Raw genomic sequence first — 16,190 nt, forward strand, 5'->3', positions numbered from 1 at the left:
ACCCCGGCCACCACACGGGGAAACTTGGCTTTCCTAGGGACATAGGTTTGCTTCCCACTGGTCTGGGAAGACAAACTGTTCAAACTGTAGAAGGAGCCTTTTCTCAAGTCTACCTTTCTCATACTCTCAAGTATCTCTTACTAGCATCCCACCCAACTCTGGGAAGAGCAGGGATGTTTTCTCCAGAGTCCGGAGGGTGCTGCAAGGCATGTGGGCAGCTTTTAGAGTAGCCTTGCCTGGGCGGCCCAGAGGATCCCCTTAGCCTCCCTCGTACGGGCCTCAGGAACTCCGGGGGCCCAGGGGAAGCCTGGAAAACCGAACTTCGCCATCAGCTTTCCTTACAGCCCTGGTTGGAGACTAGGGAAGGGCCCCCCAGCGGTCGCCCCCCGCCCAACCCCCTGCCCCTCTGCCATCCAGCTGCATAGTTCAGGAAGCACCCTGAACGCAGCTCCGAGCTCGCCGGCCTCCCACAGGCCGGGAGAGGGCATCCTGAGGGGCAGCTTCCCTCTCCAGCCTGCGTCTGACATCCCCACTCCCACCCGAGGATGCCTGTCCGCAGTCGCTGAATGTCACTGCTCCCTCTTCCTCCTGATCAGGGTAGAGACAGCTCCTGAGGCATCCCCCACCCCAAAACTGCCGCGGTCGCTCGAGGGTACAAGGCCTGGGAGAAGGACGAAGTTTGGGGCCCACGGCAGCGGGAGGGGGGGCGCGTTTAAGAAGACGGCACCTCAGTCCCAGACCTGGCGGACACACTCTCCGCCCCAAAACAGCCCAGGCGTCCCCATCCTCTCGGACACCGGCATCCCCGCCCTCCCCTGAGGGCGGTGAGCGGAGCCCCCCGGGGCGGAGGCAGGTACCCCCGGGGCGGAGACTGGGGCGGGCGGGGTCCGGGCTGCGCCCCCGGCCGGGCCAGGCGGGCTAGCGGGCGGCGCGGGGGGAGCGGGGCTGGGCGGCGCTGCCTCGGGCTCTGTGCGCTGCAGCCCGGAGCCGAGGAGGAGGAGGCGGAGGAGGAGAAGGAGGCGGCGGCGGTGGGTCCCGGGCGGGGGGAGCGCGGCGCTGCGGACCCGGGCGCCTGGCAAAGGACGAGGCGGAGGCTGAGGAAGGCAGCGGGGAGACCCAGTCTGCAGCAACAAAGGGCAGCAAGCTATTGGCCGGGCTGCAGGCGAGGTTAGCCGGGAACCGGGGTGGCCGGAGGCAGCGGCAAATGGTGCACGTGCTTGCAGACACGGGCGAGTGCGGAGTCGGGGGTGCACGCCCGGCGGCAAGGGGGCTTGCTCCCCCTCCGTATGGGATGGCGAAGAGGCTGCAGCGAGATCGTTCCTCCTGCACCCGGCCAGAGGCTGGCAGGGTAGGGGGTATGTGAAGGGGGTAGGATGCGAGCCAGGGGGCGGGCGAGTAGTCGCCCGGGACGGGACAGGAGAGCGGGTGGAGGAGGGGGCTGGATGGAACGCTCCGGGCGGCGCGCCCGTCCGCGCGTTCCTCGGCGGGAGCAGGCGACTGAGAACCTCGAATTTTAACTTCGCGTGCCCGCCCGCGCGCGCCCGCCTGCGCCCACCCCTAAATCCTGCGGCCGCCGCCAGCGATCAGCTCTCACACAAACTTTAGCTGCGGGCTAGGGGCTTTGGGGTTGAGTGGGGGAGGGGAGAGGAAAAAAGGCTTCTGATTGGCGTTGTGTACAGCCAATAAGGCCAAGCGCCTCTGCTGTGCCTAGATCCAATCCATTTCTAGAGGTAGAGGGGGCGGGTAGGTGGAAGTAGAGGTGGCGCGGTGTCTGTGAGAGAGAAAAAGGGCTGGACCAATAGGTGCCCGGAAAAGGCGGGCCCCGCGGTCTCTTGATTGGTACTGGCAGTCGACCCTCCCTCGGGGTGGTGCCGGAGGTGGGGGGGAAAATGATGGGTCGAGAGGTGTGTCTATGTGGAGGCGAGATGACCGGCAGGAACTTGCCCCAATGGGGGGCAGAGTGTTTAGTGAGCGGGTGACGGACAGACCCGCAGGCCAACGGTTGGCCTCAAGTGTTCGTGGTCTCCTCCAATGGAACGGCGCCGGGGCGGAGCCGCGGCTCGGGTTTAATGAGACTCCATTGGGCTGTAATCAGTGTCATGTCGGATTCATGTCAACGACAACAACAGGGGGACACAAAATGGCGGCGGCTTAGCTCCTACCCCTGGCGGCGGCGGCAGCGGTGGCGGGCGCTACGGCACCTCCTCCAGGCGGCAGCCGTGGCTTCTTTCTCAGGCAGCTTCAGCGCCCCCGGCAGGCGCGGTGGTGGTGGCGCGCGGCCAGGTCTGTCACCCACCCCGCGCGTTCCCAGGGGGAGGAGACTAGGCGGGCGGGGGACCGACGGGGGGTTGCCAGGGACCCTCGACGCCCCTCCCACAGGCCTCTGCGCGAGGGTCACGGTGGGGCCGCTCGGGGTCAGGCTGCCCCTGAGCGTGACGGTAGGGGGCGGGGGAGAGGAGGGAGGAAGAACAAGCTCCGCCCCTGGCCGAGCCTACGGGGCAGGGGGCGGGGCTCAGGAGTGGGAGGGCGGGGCAAAGCCAGGCTGGGCGGGGCAGAGGGATCCTAAGGCATGGGCTGGGAGGGGATTTCTGTACAAGAGTGAACTGGTAGGATGGATGGAGGGGTCGGACGAGGGCTTGGGCAAGATTAAAGAACGGAAGATGAGATGGGAAACGGGAGATGTAGAAACAGGTGTAGGAGGGGTTGTGGGGAGGGGCGAGGTTTTGGTGGAGTGACAAGGGGACCTAGGGCTATGTGAGGGTTGGTGAAGCGCTGCAGACCGGCGAGATTGCAGTTAACTGGGGACACACTAAGGATGAATTTGGGTGTGGTGGATGAGTTGAGAGAGCATTGCTGATTGGGTATTGATTTGTCTTAGGGATGGATTCATGAGGCAGGTACAATTTCTTTGATGGGATAGAAGAATCAGGTTGAATCTTAATGTTGGCTGAGATTTCCAGCGGTTTGCTGGCTCCATGGTAAATGAAACTAACAAAAACAGGAGGAACGACGGGTTAGTTAAGTTTGGGAGACTTTCTAAGGTAGCAGAAAAGACTTTTATGGGGAGGGAATAGGTGAGAGGCTGTAATTTGCAAAAGTATATTAGAACATCTCATGGGGACAGGTGATTCAGAGTTAGGCGAAGGCTGCGGCTCTGAAAGTGGGCAGCACTGGGCAATTAGTTCTGGGTGCTATAATTTGATGGACTGTGCCCTCAGTCTTCATTAAGCCAAGAAAGATGTTTTTGGAGACTTTAATTTTGATAGGCTGGGGTTGTTTCGAATAAACTTGAGCCAAGTCTTGAAGGTGTGGCAGGAACAGGGAGAGCACAGAGTGTCCCTAGGAAGAGACATGGAGACAAGGACATTGTTGTTTTTTTTTTTTTTTTTTTTTTTTTTTTTTTAATTTGTTGCACTTTGTTTTGGGCACGGTTCAGGGAGTGATGGGAACTGGCAGGGTAAAGCCAGAAGAAGGGCACATTCATGACCATGGAGGAGTTTGGACACTTGCAATTGGGAGGGAACGTTTGTGTGAGAGTAGTGTAAGTTTTGAAGGGGCAGTAATAAAGAATTACAGTTGTCAGAAATAGCTAAAGAGACCCAGTGAACCAAGTACACTTGGGGTGGAGATACCAGGAAATTCAAGGTAAAGAGTATGCGCAGAATTGTATGTCTAGGAGGTAGGAGTAGCAAATGGGACTTAGTTGTGTTAATTCTTTGTATTCCAGTAGTGTGTGTGTGTATGTGTGCGTACACACACACACACACACACACACACACACGTGCGCGCAAATGTATGCAAACACATTTTGTGCATGGGATGCATACAAGTGTGCACACATCCAGAGACCATGGCAGGACAGAATGTCTTCCTCTATCCCTCACTGCTTTATTACCTTGACATAAAGTCTCTTAGGAAGTGGAAGCTGGCCATTTTTGCTAGGCTGGCCGGTCTGCCATCGAGCTCCTGGAGGCTGCTTGTCTTCACCTGCCATTGCTGGGATTACAGGTGATCTAAACCACACTCAGCTCTTTACATGGGTACTGGGGATATGAACTCAGGTCCTCATGCTTTCCGTGCTGTGCACACTAAACCATCTTCCCAGCTCCAATAAAGTGTATTTTTAGGAAGTACATCCTTCCTCATACTAGTATACCCTTAATTTTCTGATGTAACTCTAAAATAAAACATTTGATTGCTTGCTTATTAGAAATTAATTATACACGTAGCAAAATGAATGTGAGCTGTTTTGTTCTTAAGAAGTAATGGATAAGGAGCCTGTAATCTTTGGTCATCTTTGCTTTTGAGGTCAGCATAGGTAGTAGGTAAAACCCTGTGTTTACGCAAATCAATAAAAAAGGAAGGAAAGTTTTAACTTAAGGAATTTAGGTGACAGGATCAGCTGAACTTTTTTACCTTTTGGCTGCACCTGGGCCTCTGGGTGGCTGTTCAATGATTGTGTTTTGCCTTAAGGACTACTGAACTACTTGTGAAAACAGGTGGAAGCCATCAGTGGTAAGACATTATGTGAATGGAAAGTAAGCAAGGCAGGTAGAGCAAATTTGACACTTTATTTATTTATTTAACATATTTATTTAGAGACAGGGCTTCTCTGTGTAACCTTACTATCCTGAACAGCCTGACTAATTCACAGAGATTGATTGCCTCTGCTTCCTAAATGCTAGGATTAAAGGTGTGTGCCACCCCCGCTGGACACTGACAAATGATTTTAATGTGCTTTACAACCTTATTTTTTTTTTTAACAGTTATTGAGTATATGTGTGTGTATGTGTATACTCTTGTGTATATGCTCATGTGCGTGCTTGGGTTTACCAGTAAACGCCTTTTCCTACGTGAGCCCTGTCACTGACCCTGTTTTGGACACTTTATTTCCCTGTTAGAACAGTTTTAACCAAGTGTCTGGCTTGTAGTTTCTAAGCTAGTTTTGTGAGTAATAGGCCTTGGGTTTCCACACGCATAGGGATAGCTGCATTTGTATCTAAGAAGACAATTGTTTGGGGAAGGTAGGAACGTGAATTGTAGTGATGTTGTTTCTTATAGAATAGTGGTAAACTTTCGATAGGAGATTTAGGGCAGAGGGACATAATTTTCATCTTCTCTATTCTGTTGTTGCTGACTATTTTAGTTGTTGTTGGTTTGCTTGAAGCATCTTAGCATACATCTCGTGGTGCACATGTGTGCACGTCTCTTGAAGGTAGAGTTCCAAGAGTTGCATTGTTGTAATATAGGCAGGGCAGCCTCATACCCTGCTTAGTATCTGTTGTCTCAGCACAGTCCACCGTTTTGGCCTTGGATGAAGAGCTGTGTGGCTGCCCTGGCTAGAACATGCATTTGTCTTACTGCTTACTGGTTAAACTGTGTCCCAAGAACGCTCGCTCCTATTGCTTCTCTCTCCTTTCCAACTCTCAGACTTGGTAACTTAAAATTTTAGCCAGTCTAAATTTTGAGTAGTAAGCAGGTGGAACAACTTTTCACTTATTAGTCATTTGGCTTTCCTCATTTGTAAAGTTCCCCCTCTGTCCCATCTTTTAATTTGGAACTGAGTCTTTTATTACTATTTAGAAGTTCTTTTCTTAAATTGTTGTTCTTTAACTATTTACATTTATTTGTGTGTGTGTGTGCGCGCGCGTGCGCGCGCATGTGGGTCCACAACGTGTGTGAAGCTCAAAGGACAGCTTGAGAGTCAGTTCTTTCCTTCCCCAGTATAGGTCTCTGGGATGGAACTCAAGTCAAGTGTAGCAGATTTGATGGCAAGTACCTTTATGCTTTGCAATCGTGTTGACCTGGAAGTTCTTTATTTGCTGTGAATACAAGTCCTCTGTCCTGTGTGTGTGTTGCAAGTATATTTTCTACCTTCTGGCTTTCCTTTTTTTCATTCTCTTTATGATGTCTTTCAATGAACTGAAGTTCTTAATTTTAATGGAGTCAGATTCATTGGTCTTTTCTTTATGGGCAGTGCCTTTTGTGTCTTATTTTAAAGACTATTTCTCCACCCTCAGGTCAAAAAGTTGGATCCTCTATGGAAAGATCCTGAAAGCTTTCTTGACTTTGTAAGATGTGTAACTGAGTGTCCCACACTCTTCCTGACCCCAGCCTTGCCACTAACAACTGTGCTTGCTTTTCTTCATGTTTTTCTGTTCTCTGTCTTGGATTTTTCCTTGTCTACAGCTACAGCTAAGGGCCAGGTGCTGCCTTCCCTGGTCTCTTAGAAGTGGTCATACAGACAGAAGCTCAGCCAGATTAGATTTTACAGGCCTCCAGCTGACTGTATTACCCTTTTCCTTTTACGAGCTAGCATTTTTATTGTGTGCCTGCCCTGGCTCTGCCACCATCCTTGCTTCCTTCATATCTCTTATCTCAGTGATTCCTCTTAATAGTTCTGTAAAACAGGCTTGTATTCTCATTTTTACGAAAGAGAACTTGAGACTTAAATTGATTTACTAACTAACATGCCCAGTGTCCCACAGTTTAGGTAGTTAGCAAAGTGGAAACTGGACCACAAACTTTCTATTATACTCCTTTTTTTAAAAAAAAAAAAAACTTTTTGTTTTATATTTTTTGTTTTGTTTTGAGACAGGGTTTCTCTGTGTAGCCCTGGCTGTCCTGGAACTCACTCTGTAGACCAGGCTGGCCTGGAACTCAGAAATCCACCTGCCTCTGCCTCCCAAGTGCTGGGATTAAAGGTGTGTGCCACCACCACCCGGCAAGGCCAGGCTGGTTTTGAGGTCATACATCCGCCTGTCTTTGCTCCCAAGTATTTAATTTTGTTTTTGATGGTGGTGAGTCCTTCAGAGCCTCTTACATGCCAGGTAAATATTCGATTACTGAGTTACATCCTCATTCCTAACCAACTTACAGGAGTGCACCATCATGCCTGACTCCCAGCTTCTGTACTCTTAGTGTAATATGTCCTAGCTAAGGTTCACAGAAATGTACATTGTGAACCTGTATAAATTGCATCTTTATATGTCAAAGTAGGCAGCAGGCCTTTTGTGGCTCATGGATGAGTTAGACACTGGCATACTGATTCCACCTTGAGAGGCTGAGGCAGGAGGATCCAGGTATGTTTCAGCTGTGTCTGTAATAGGGTACTCCCTCGTGCCTGCCTCCCCCCCCCCCCCCCCATCTCTACTTTTCCATCTCCTTTTTGAGAATATGGTCTAACTGTGTACCCTTGACTGGCCTGGAATTCAGAGAGATCTACCTGTGTTTGCTCCCTAAGTGCTGCGTCAGAGAGTGTACATGTATTACCATGGCCAGCTATTTATTTGTAGAAATTGATTGATTGATTGATTGTGTGTGTGTGTGTGTGTGTGTGTGTGTGTGTGAGAGAGAGAGAGAGAGAGAGAGAGAGAGAGAGAGAGAGAGAGAGAGAGAGATTGAGAGAGATTTATTTTTGACATGCTTGTGGGATTTTCTTCTCTACACTGTGTGGGTTCTAGGGATCGAATTAAGGTGGCAAGCACCCTCACCTCCTAAACTGTCTTGCAGGCCCAATTTTCTTAAGGGGGACCCTTTTGTCTAGGTATCCCAGGTGTCCGTGCTGAGGGAAGTAGCACAGTGTCTTGAAGTAACCTGCCCTTTCAGAATAACTTTTTTTTTTTTGAGAGAGAGGGTTTCGCTATGTAGCCCTCACTGTCCTGAAACTCACTCCATAGACCAGGCTGGTCTTGAACTTAGATCCACCTGCCTCTGCCTCCAAGTGCATCACCACTACCTGGCTGATGAGAATAACCTCTTTCTCTTGGAGTGTGTCTGCATGTGTGTGGATACACATGTGTTTATCATTGGGAGAGGCCTGGTATTGACAGCGTGGTGGTTTCCTGGGTCATTCTCTACCTTATATATTGAGGTAGGGTCTCTTAACTCAGAGCTCACTGGTAAGGCTATGGGCCACTATTCTTACCTGCCTTTTGTGTGGACTCTGAGGCATGGGACAAGTGCTTTACCTGATCTCCTCAGCCTTCAGAATCATCTTTAAAATTCAGATGACTTCATTTTTAGAGACAGGCTCTCATGTATCTCAGCTGGCCTTGAACTGATGCTTGTGCCTTCCACCTCCCAAGTGCTGGGATCACAGGCTTGCAAAACACCCAGCAAATTATTTCTTAATACATTGTTCTCTGTCATTAAAAACCATATAAAGCTGACTTGCAATTAGAGAGAAACTTGGGTTTGAATAGAAAAATGTTAATGCTAAAAACACTCTAAATGTAGTTGATTATTTTTTAAGTAGGAATGCTTAGTTATTGTAATTACTAATCAGCGCTGGCTTCAAAGGCCCACCCGACTTGAGCTGACTTCTCATCTTGCCTCAAATCCTCCCTTTTGCAAGGGATCAGATTTCCTGTGATGTTCCTCACAGTGCGATTAAATTTTAGAGACTGAAACTATTGAACACTTAGATGCAGGAATGACTGTGCAAACCTAATTCACGGCCTCAACCCGGAGGTTTGGGACCCGTCCCTACTAATTTATGATGATGATGTTGAAACTAATCTTTGCTAGGGATTATGGAAGCCGTAATAGTTTATTGATGGTTCAGTTATTGTTTGTTGAAGCAGATTTACACAATTATAGTTTAATGACATAACAAGGGTATTGTCAACTAGGAGAGCATGACATGAAAACTTAAACTTACAATTCATATAATATGTATTAGTTGAAATGATCATTTTCATGGTGATTTAGCCTCTTAGAAATCCTTAGAAAACATTATTAGCTTATGAATTGAAAATTCTATGTTAATGAGTAGTGGGAAAGAACTTAGTATTCCTCTAAAAAGATTGGGAATTAGAAATTCAGTCCAGCTAGCGTCCATTGACTGCATTAGACTCATAAATTTAATCTAAACTAGATTGATGTTTGGAAGGATGAAATATTGCTTGCTCTGATTCCTTTGTCACTCACTCCTCCATTGTAGTGGCTAGACATTGCCAAACATTTAACAGGATTGTGTGAGTGTGTGTGTACACACTACAGCACAGTATATGTGCACTTTGGTTTTGGTGTCATGTGTTCCTGTCTTACCTATTTGATACATCACATTTAGATGCCACTGTCAAACTTAGTCACAGCTAACTTTTTCTCTTCTCTCTCTCTTTGTCTTTCACACCCCCCCACCCCCCACCCCCGGGTTGTTTTGTCTTTGCTGTGTAGCTCAACTGGACTCAACCTGAGATACCCTGTCTCTGCCTCCTAGTTCCTTGTGTCGTCTAGGCCTGCCTTGAAGCTGAGATGCTCTTCTTGTCTTAGCCTCCAAATGCTGGGATTATAGGTGTCAGCCACCACACCATGAGTTCAAGACCAGCCTATATAGTAGGCTGAATAGTGAGTTCCTCTACATCCTAGGCTGTAGTGGTGTCAGACACTGTCAAAAAAAAAAAAAAACAAAAAACAAAAAACAAAAAACAAATAAAGAAACCCCAAGTAGGCATCGTATCCCTCTTTTGATCCAGAAAGTGGAACACAAGGAAACGAATCAAACGTGAGTTATGGTTCTGTGGCAGTTTGAATGAGAATGGCCCTCATAGGCCCATATGTTTAAGTGTGTGGTCCCCCATTGGCAGAACAGGTTGGGAAGGATTAGGAGGTGTGGTCTTGTTGGAGGAGGTGTGTCACTGGGAGCAGGCTTCAGAAACCCACCTTATTATCAGGCAGTTCTCTCTGCCACTTGCTTGCTGATAAGGATGTAAGCTCTTAGCTACTGCCTCAGTGCCATACTCCTTTACAAGATGAACCATGAGCCCCACATGAAATGTGTTCTTTTTTTCTTTTTGTTCCTATTTTCTTTCTTTCCTTTTTTAGGGGGTGGGTTTCCAGACAGAGTTTCTCTGTGTAGCACTGGTTGTACTGGTACTCACTCTGTAGACCAGGCTGGCCCCATACTCAGAAATCCGCCTGCCTCTGCCTCCTGAGTGTTGTAGTTAAAGGCATGCTCTTCCACCATCCAGCTATCTTCCTTTCTTCCTTTCTTTCTTTCTTTCTTTCTTTCTTTTTTCTTTTTCATTCATTCATTCATTCATTCATAGATAGGTTTTTACTGTGTATTTCTGGCTGTCTTGGAAGTTTCCATGGTCTGGGCTGATAGAGATCTGACTGCTTCTGTCTCTCATATGCTGTGATCAAAGGTGTGTACCACAGCACCAACATAGATGTCTTCTTTTATAAGTTGCTTAGGGCATGGTGTTTTAGTCACAACAATTAAATAAAAGTAATTAAGACAGTTCCTAAGAATTATATAATTGGTCAGTGCCAAATGAGCATAATATAAAAAGGACATGAATTTCAAAATGGTTAGAAAGCAGTATGAAAGCTAGAAGTGTCCAGCTAGACAGAGGTGTGTAGCATTTGTCAGAGGGGTGGGTGTTGGCTGCACTGATCCATTAAAAATTTGACTTGGCAGCTATCTAGGTTCTGTATTGTTTTCTATTTACTTATTTTCCATTCAAGACAGACTCTTGCTATGTAGCTCATGCTGGCTTAGAACTTTCAATCTTTCTGGTTCCCTGGGCTCTAGGCTTGATTATAAGCATGTCAGAAGATCAACACTGTCTTTTAACCTAACATGTCTGTGCACCCTGCACAGAGGGTGTCCCACCTTGGGTTCCAGCAAGGCTCAGTTGCTGTAGACTGGTCTCTAATCAGAGGAACATGTTGCTTGCAGAAGCTTTTGTGGAGAAGCCCGATGGGCAGGTTGCTGGAGTGGAAGCACTGACATTATCAAGGCATGTGCTGTCATGCCTGGTTTGTGTGATCTGAGGCAAGATTGCATGGAACCGAGGTTGACCTTAAGCTTCTGTGTAGCCAAGGATGACCTTAAACTTTTGGTTGTTCTGTCTCTTGAGTGCTAGGATTACAGGTTTGTGTTAGCAAGCCTGGCTTTATGTAGTGCTGGGAATTGAACTCAGGGCTTTGTGCATGCCAGGGAAATGCTCTACCAATGATGCTACGTTTACTAGTCTCTAGTTCTTTTTAGTTTTGGGGGTGGTAGTGTTTTGTTTTGTTGTATTTAGTGACAGGGTCTCACTATATAGCTCTGGCTGTCCTGGAACTCACTATGTAGATCAGGCTGGCCTCAAACTCACAGATCTTCCTGCCTCTGCCTCCCAAGTATTGGGAGTAAAGGCGTGTGTCACTATACCTGGTTTTGTTTTAGTTTCTAAAAATATTGTTAATAATTTATGAATTTAAAATTCATGTAATTCATGTCGTTTTTGAGGTAAGGTCTCTCTGTAGCTCAGGCTGCCCTGAAACTCATTGTACAGTCCAGGCTGGTCTTGAACTCTTGACCAAATGCTAGGGTTTTGGGTGTGAATCACCATCTTGATGATGAATTATTTTAAAGTGACTAACTCAGTTGTAGTTAGTACATTCACATTGTTGTTTGACCTCACCTCTTTCTATATTGAAGACATTCTCACTGATTCAAAATAAAGTCTCTTATAAAACATTCTCTACACCTAGGTCCTAGCAGTGCATGCTGTGTTTATGAATTATATACGGATGTTTTGTATAAATGCAGTTATGGGATATCTGACCTTTTGTGTCTAGTTTTTTTCTACAGTGTTTCAGTATTCATTCATACTGTAGTGTGTATATATCAGTCCTTAATATTCTCTCTCTCTCTCTCTCTCTCTCTCTCTCTCTCTCTCTCTGTGTGTGTGTGTGTGTGTGTGTGTGTGTGTGTGTGAGATCTGTTTTACCTCATTTTATCTGTTTTACTGCAAGTGGATATTTGGGCTGTTTGCACCTTTGGTTATTGTGAACAGTGCTGTTATGAACATGTTTTGTCTGTATCTGTTGGAGAAGCTATTCCCAGTTTTTTCAGGGGTATAACATGAAGTAGACCTGTGGGATCATGGTAATTTTATATTTAGCTTTTTGAGGCCTCACCAAGCAGTACTTGATTACTTCTTAGTTGATTCTTGCATGTTCTGGTTCTTGCTCTGCTTTGCCTTTCCTATGGCATGTGCCATAAGACTGGGTATAGGGCAGGGACTTTGTATCACTAAGTAGTTATTCATTTTCTTTGACTATTATTTCTAACCTCAACTCCCAGTGTACACATATTGGACGCATGTTTTTCAAGGAAATAGATGCATTAAGGTCTTGTAAGATACCAAGCATCACCATGTAAATGATATTTGATGTCAGACAGTATATGGTTGTAAATCAAGGATGCTATTTTAAGCCATTGTGCCATTTGGGTGTGGTGGGTGGTAATGGAGGAAAGAAGTCATGGTTTCTTCCAGTGTGTGTTGTATTGTGGAAGATATTGTTAGCATTTGTTGATGCTCACTCAGTTTATACAATGATCTTTGGAAAAAAAAAGTCCTGGAGCTTATAAAAGTAAGGGAGCTAAAAATAGCAAGTCAAACCCAGGATGATAAGCGAAAACACTCTATTATTAACCTTTTTTTTTTTTTTTTAAACCAGTGTTTTTGGCACATCTGTAATCTCATGGCTCGAATGTTGTGACACTAGTTTTGAGAGGACACAGATTTTACTGCAAGCTTAAGGAGGCCTCTCATGATAATTCTGAGTGGAATATTTAGACTCTCCTTATGCTGCCCTGAATATTTCTGATAAATGTTGATATTTATGTAATGCCAGTGAAGCTTAAAGTTCAGTGTTAGACCAAGGGTTCCCCTAGATGTGTGTAGAATAGCTTGTAAGGAGTGCTGCAAATGGGGTTCTAAGGCTGCAAGATACACCTGTGTAATTTGCCTTGTTTTTTTAAGCCAAAGATAAAATGTTTCACAACCATAGGCAACAGAATGGTTTAGTTTGATACAGTATGAATCTTCTGAATTAATTTGAGGTGACTTACTCCTTTTGGTAGCCTTTAACTGTTAAGTTTTTAATATGAAAAAATGGCAAGAGAATAATGATTTTAGAGTTTAGTCTTGACTGGATACCCTGTCCACATATCCAGCAAGTGGACTCTGCAAAAGAGAAGTGGTGTGGGTGGGGACCGGGGAATCCTTTTTTATGTGGCTTTTGAATGAATTATGTATTTTTTCCCTGTAGATCTGTCTCGATACTGCTTGGGGCAAAATGAAACTGGTTCTCTTAGCTTGTACCAATTTAAGGTGGGGCCATGGGATGTCAGACAAATCAGCCCCAGATTAAAAAAAATTGCAGTGGATAATGTACAAAGTAGATATTGTGCATGTATTTATCTGAGAATTTGCTACAGGTAAGAGACTTCTGATTTCCCTCCTTTCCTAGCTGTATATATTTTTTAAACATTTGATTCAGCTTGTAGCAGAGAACTGCTAAATTACATCAGCTTCTGCCTAATTAACTCTGTTGGATGGTGTCGGATGGGAGCTCATTTTGAGATTAAATTGAGGAGAGATTTGTGCTGTTGGCTTCGGGAGGGGAGAAGAATCTAAGGTTGTCTGGTCATTTTGTGTAAGATTAAGATACAGATATTTATGACTTTTCTTTTTTCCTTTTGGTCTTTGAAGTGAAAATGACCAGTGTGCCCTAAATTGAGGCTTGTGTTGATATTGTGCAGAACTACTGTGCCTTTCTCTTACGCAAAGCTGGTAGCCCAGGAACTGCAATAACTTACCTGTATGTCAGTGCTAGAAGGCCTTTGGGACAAACAGTGATTGCGCCCAGGAAAGTTAGTACTCAGGACTAGTCAGTTGTTGAGTCATGAGAGTATTCTTTTTAAGAGGCTGTCACAAACCTAGTTTTAAATTTGGAGACTGCGCTTTCTTGGACAGCACATATACCAGAGCCAGAGAGACTTGGAGATAAGCGTGGCTTCTGAGCCGTCCTTGTGCATTCACATACTTAAAGTTTTCTTCCTTTACTAAAATTATTGGTGTGGATGTGTGCTACAGACCACATTCTGGGGTCTAAGGACAACTTTGAAGGGTAGTTCTCTCCTTCCACTTCATTGTGGCCTTCACATTGCTAGGCTTGGTGGCAAGAGCCTTTATCTGCTGAGCCTGCTCACCAGCTCACAATGCAGACAGGGTTTCTCTGTGTAGTCCTGGCTGTCCTGGAACTCACTCTGTAGACCAGGCTGGCCTCAAATTCACAGAGATCCACTTGCCTCTGCCACCCGAGTGCTGGAATCAAAGGTGTGTGCCATCATTGCCCAGCCTGCAGAGATTTTTTTAAAAAAGGATTATTTATTTATTGTATATATGTGAGTACACTGTAGCGGTCTTCAGACACCAGAAGAGGGCATTGGATCCCATTGCAGATGGTTGTGGTCGCTGGGAATTGAACTCAGGACCACTGAAAGAGCAGTCAATGCTCTTAACTGTTGAGCCATTTCTCCAGCCCTGTGCAGATAATCTGTGGAAAAAATTAGAAAGAGTCGTTGTTTAAAAGAAAGTGAAATGTACTTTATCCACTTTCCTGAGATGGTTGCTGATTTTTGGGTCTTTATGCCCAAATAAACATAATGGGGGGGGGGGACATATTTGCCCGGAGACCTGGACAGTCTTCATTTTCTGTCATGGATTGTTAAACATTTGAAGTTTGAATTTTGATATTTCCTCTTATTACCAGTCTTGCTGAGCTATGTCAGTCTTGCTGAGCTATGTTGGTAATGGCTATAGATGGTTATTTTGGTGGTGGATACTGATTGTGGTAAAAGCTTGTTAGGAATGTATATTTTGGGTGTGTATTACTTGAGAAATATATTTTGCTTTACTGGTGCTCTTTTGCTTATGTATCTGAAATACCTAAAAGCGACTTTGCGTTACTGGGCACTTTGCCTGGCCGTGACATCTCATCAGCTTCCCTTAGGTGTGTTTCGTACAGTCAGATCAAGGTAGTCGTGGTTTCTCTTGAATAAGTGACAAAAGATGAGATAATTACTTGGATACAGTGAAATATCTTCTGATGAAGTTTTGCTGTAAATGATTTTACTTTAAAAAGATGTGTCACCTGTTGTACATGTCTGCAGGGGGGGATGCTTCAGCGGTTTATCCCAAGCACAGTGCTCCAGCTCTAAGGTCTGTCAGTGATTTATGTGATGGCACAAGACAGAGAACTTAGTAGATTTGCAGATGACAGTCAAGATTCAGACAGTCTTTGGCAGGTTAGAAGATACTTCAAATTAGCTTTGAATACCATTATTTAAAAAGCTAAGGATGGTGGTGCTTGCCTGTGAACTCAGCATTTGGGAAGCTGATGCAGAAGGTTTGCTGTGAGTTCAAGGTTAGCTTGAGCTACCTAATGAGTATCCAGCTAGAAAGACCTTGTGTTAAAAAAACAAACAGCAAAAGGAAATCAGCAACAAGAATAACAATAAAAATCCAGCATTTTAGTTTTTTAAGGAAGGGCTTGAAAGGTTTAGTTGGACAACATTTTTTGAAGAAAGATCTGGGCATTATTTGGTTGGGCTACATGCTCAGCATGGCTAGCTAGTATGAGCATGACGTGGCTATTGAGGTGGTTCCTGTGACTTTGAGTTACCCTTTGAACTGAGTGACCCCTGGACTGGGGACTTTGAAGGTGGACGTTAGCAGGAGTGAGCAGCCGGTAGATGGCTGTGCTTACGGACTAGAATGTGTAAAAGTTGAAGGAGCTAGGGTGGAAGGGAGGTGTAGAGAGGTGGGGGTGGCTGATAGTAGCTTTTAAAAGATACTTATTTTCAAGTATCTGAGGGCCCATCATATTAAAGAAATAGTAAAATGCCTTGGGATTGTTCCTGGGGAACTCAACTTGAGTGTCAGAATCATAGGGAGGTGGAGAATTGCTTCTGTGAGTAAGAAATGTATGATGGCTCCAGCTTCCTCTCAGGGCATTGAGCTACCTCCAAAGATTTGGTGGGCTGTTAGAGTGATTGGACAAAGATCGTGTGCTGGGCAGCTGCGAAGTGGACTGGATGACCCGTAAGTCTCATCAGCTCCCCATTTCTGAATCTCAGGGAAACATGGGGAGCTGACTGTGCTGATTTGCAGAGAAGTCCCTTTCAGGCTGTTGGGTCAGGAGCTGAGTGGGTCACTCTCACAGGAACTCCAGACTCTGAGTACAAATGTTGTATTCTTTAGTATCTATCTAAAGAATTTGAAATTTCTCTCTTTAGGTAAATATAAGTAAATCAACAACCATAAAACTTTGGTTTTGTGCTTTGTGAGACCCCCTTCAAGGTCTGTAGACATTGAACTTAGTAGACATATATAATAATAGAT

The 16,190-nt window shown here is 45.7% G+C and overlaps 1 protein-coding gene across 5 annotated transcripts in view; it reads left to right on the plus strand.

The window, feature by feature from the left end:
- The first annotated feature begins 1,028 nt into the window (after positions 1-1,028).
- Positions 1,029-16,190, plus strand: part of Kat6b (lysine acetyltransferase 6B) — a 178,574-nt gene continuing 163,412 nt past the window's right edge. The window contains exon 1 of one of the 5 annotated variants that reach the window (XM_034497409.2): positions 1,029-1,167. The gene's annotated coding sequence lies outside the window, so the exon portion shown is untranslated. Of the gene's footprint in view, positions 1,168-2,042; positions 2,284-16,190 lie in introns of those variants that run through there. The other 4 variants (XM_034497408.2, XM_034497410.2, XM_076931230.1 and 1 more) reach the window with 4 other exon arrangements.

The sequence above is a fragment of the Arvicanthis niloticus genome, chromosome 3 (genome assembly GCF_011762505.2).
Source record: "Arvicanthis niloticus isolate mArvNil1 chromosome 3, mArvNil1.pat.X, whole genome shotgun sequence".
Taxonomy (NCBI): domain Eukaryota; kingdom Metazoa; phylum Chordata; class Mammalia; order Rodentia; family Muridae; genus Arvicanthis; species Arvicanthis niloticus.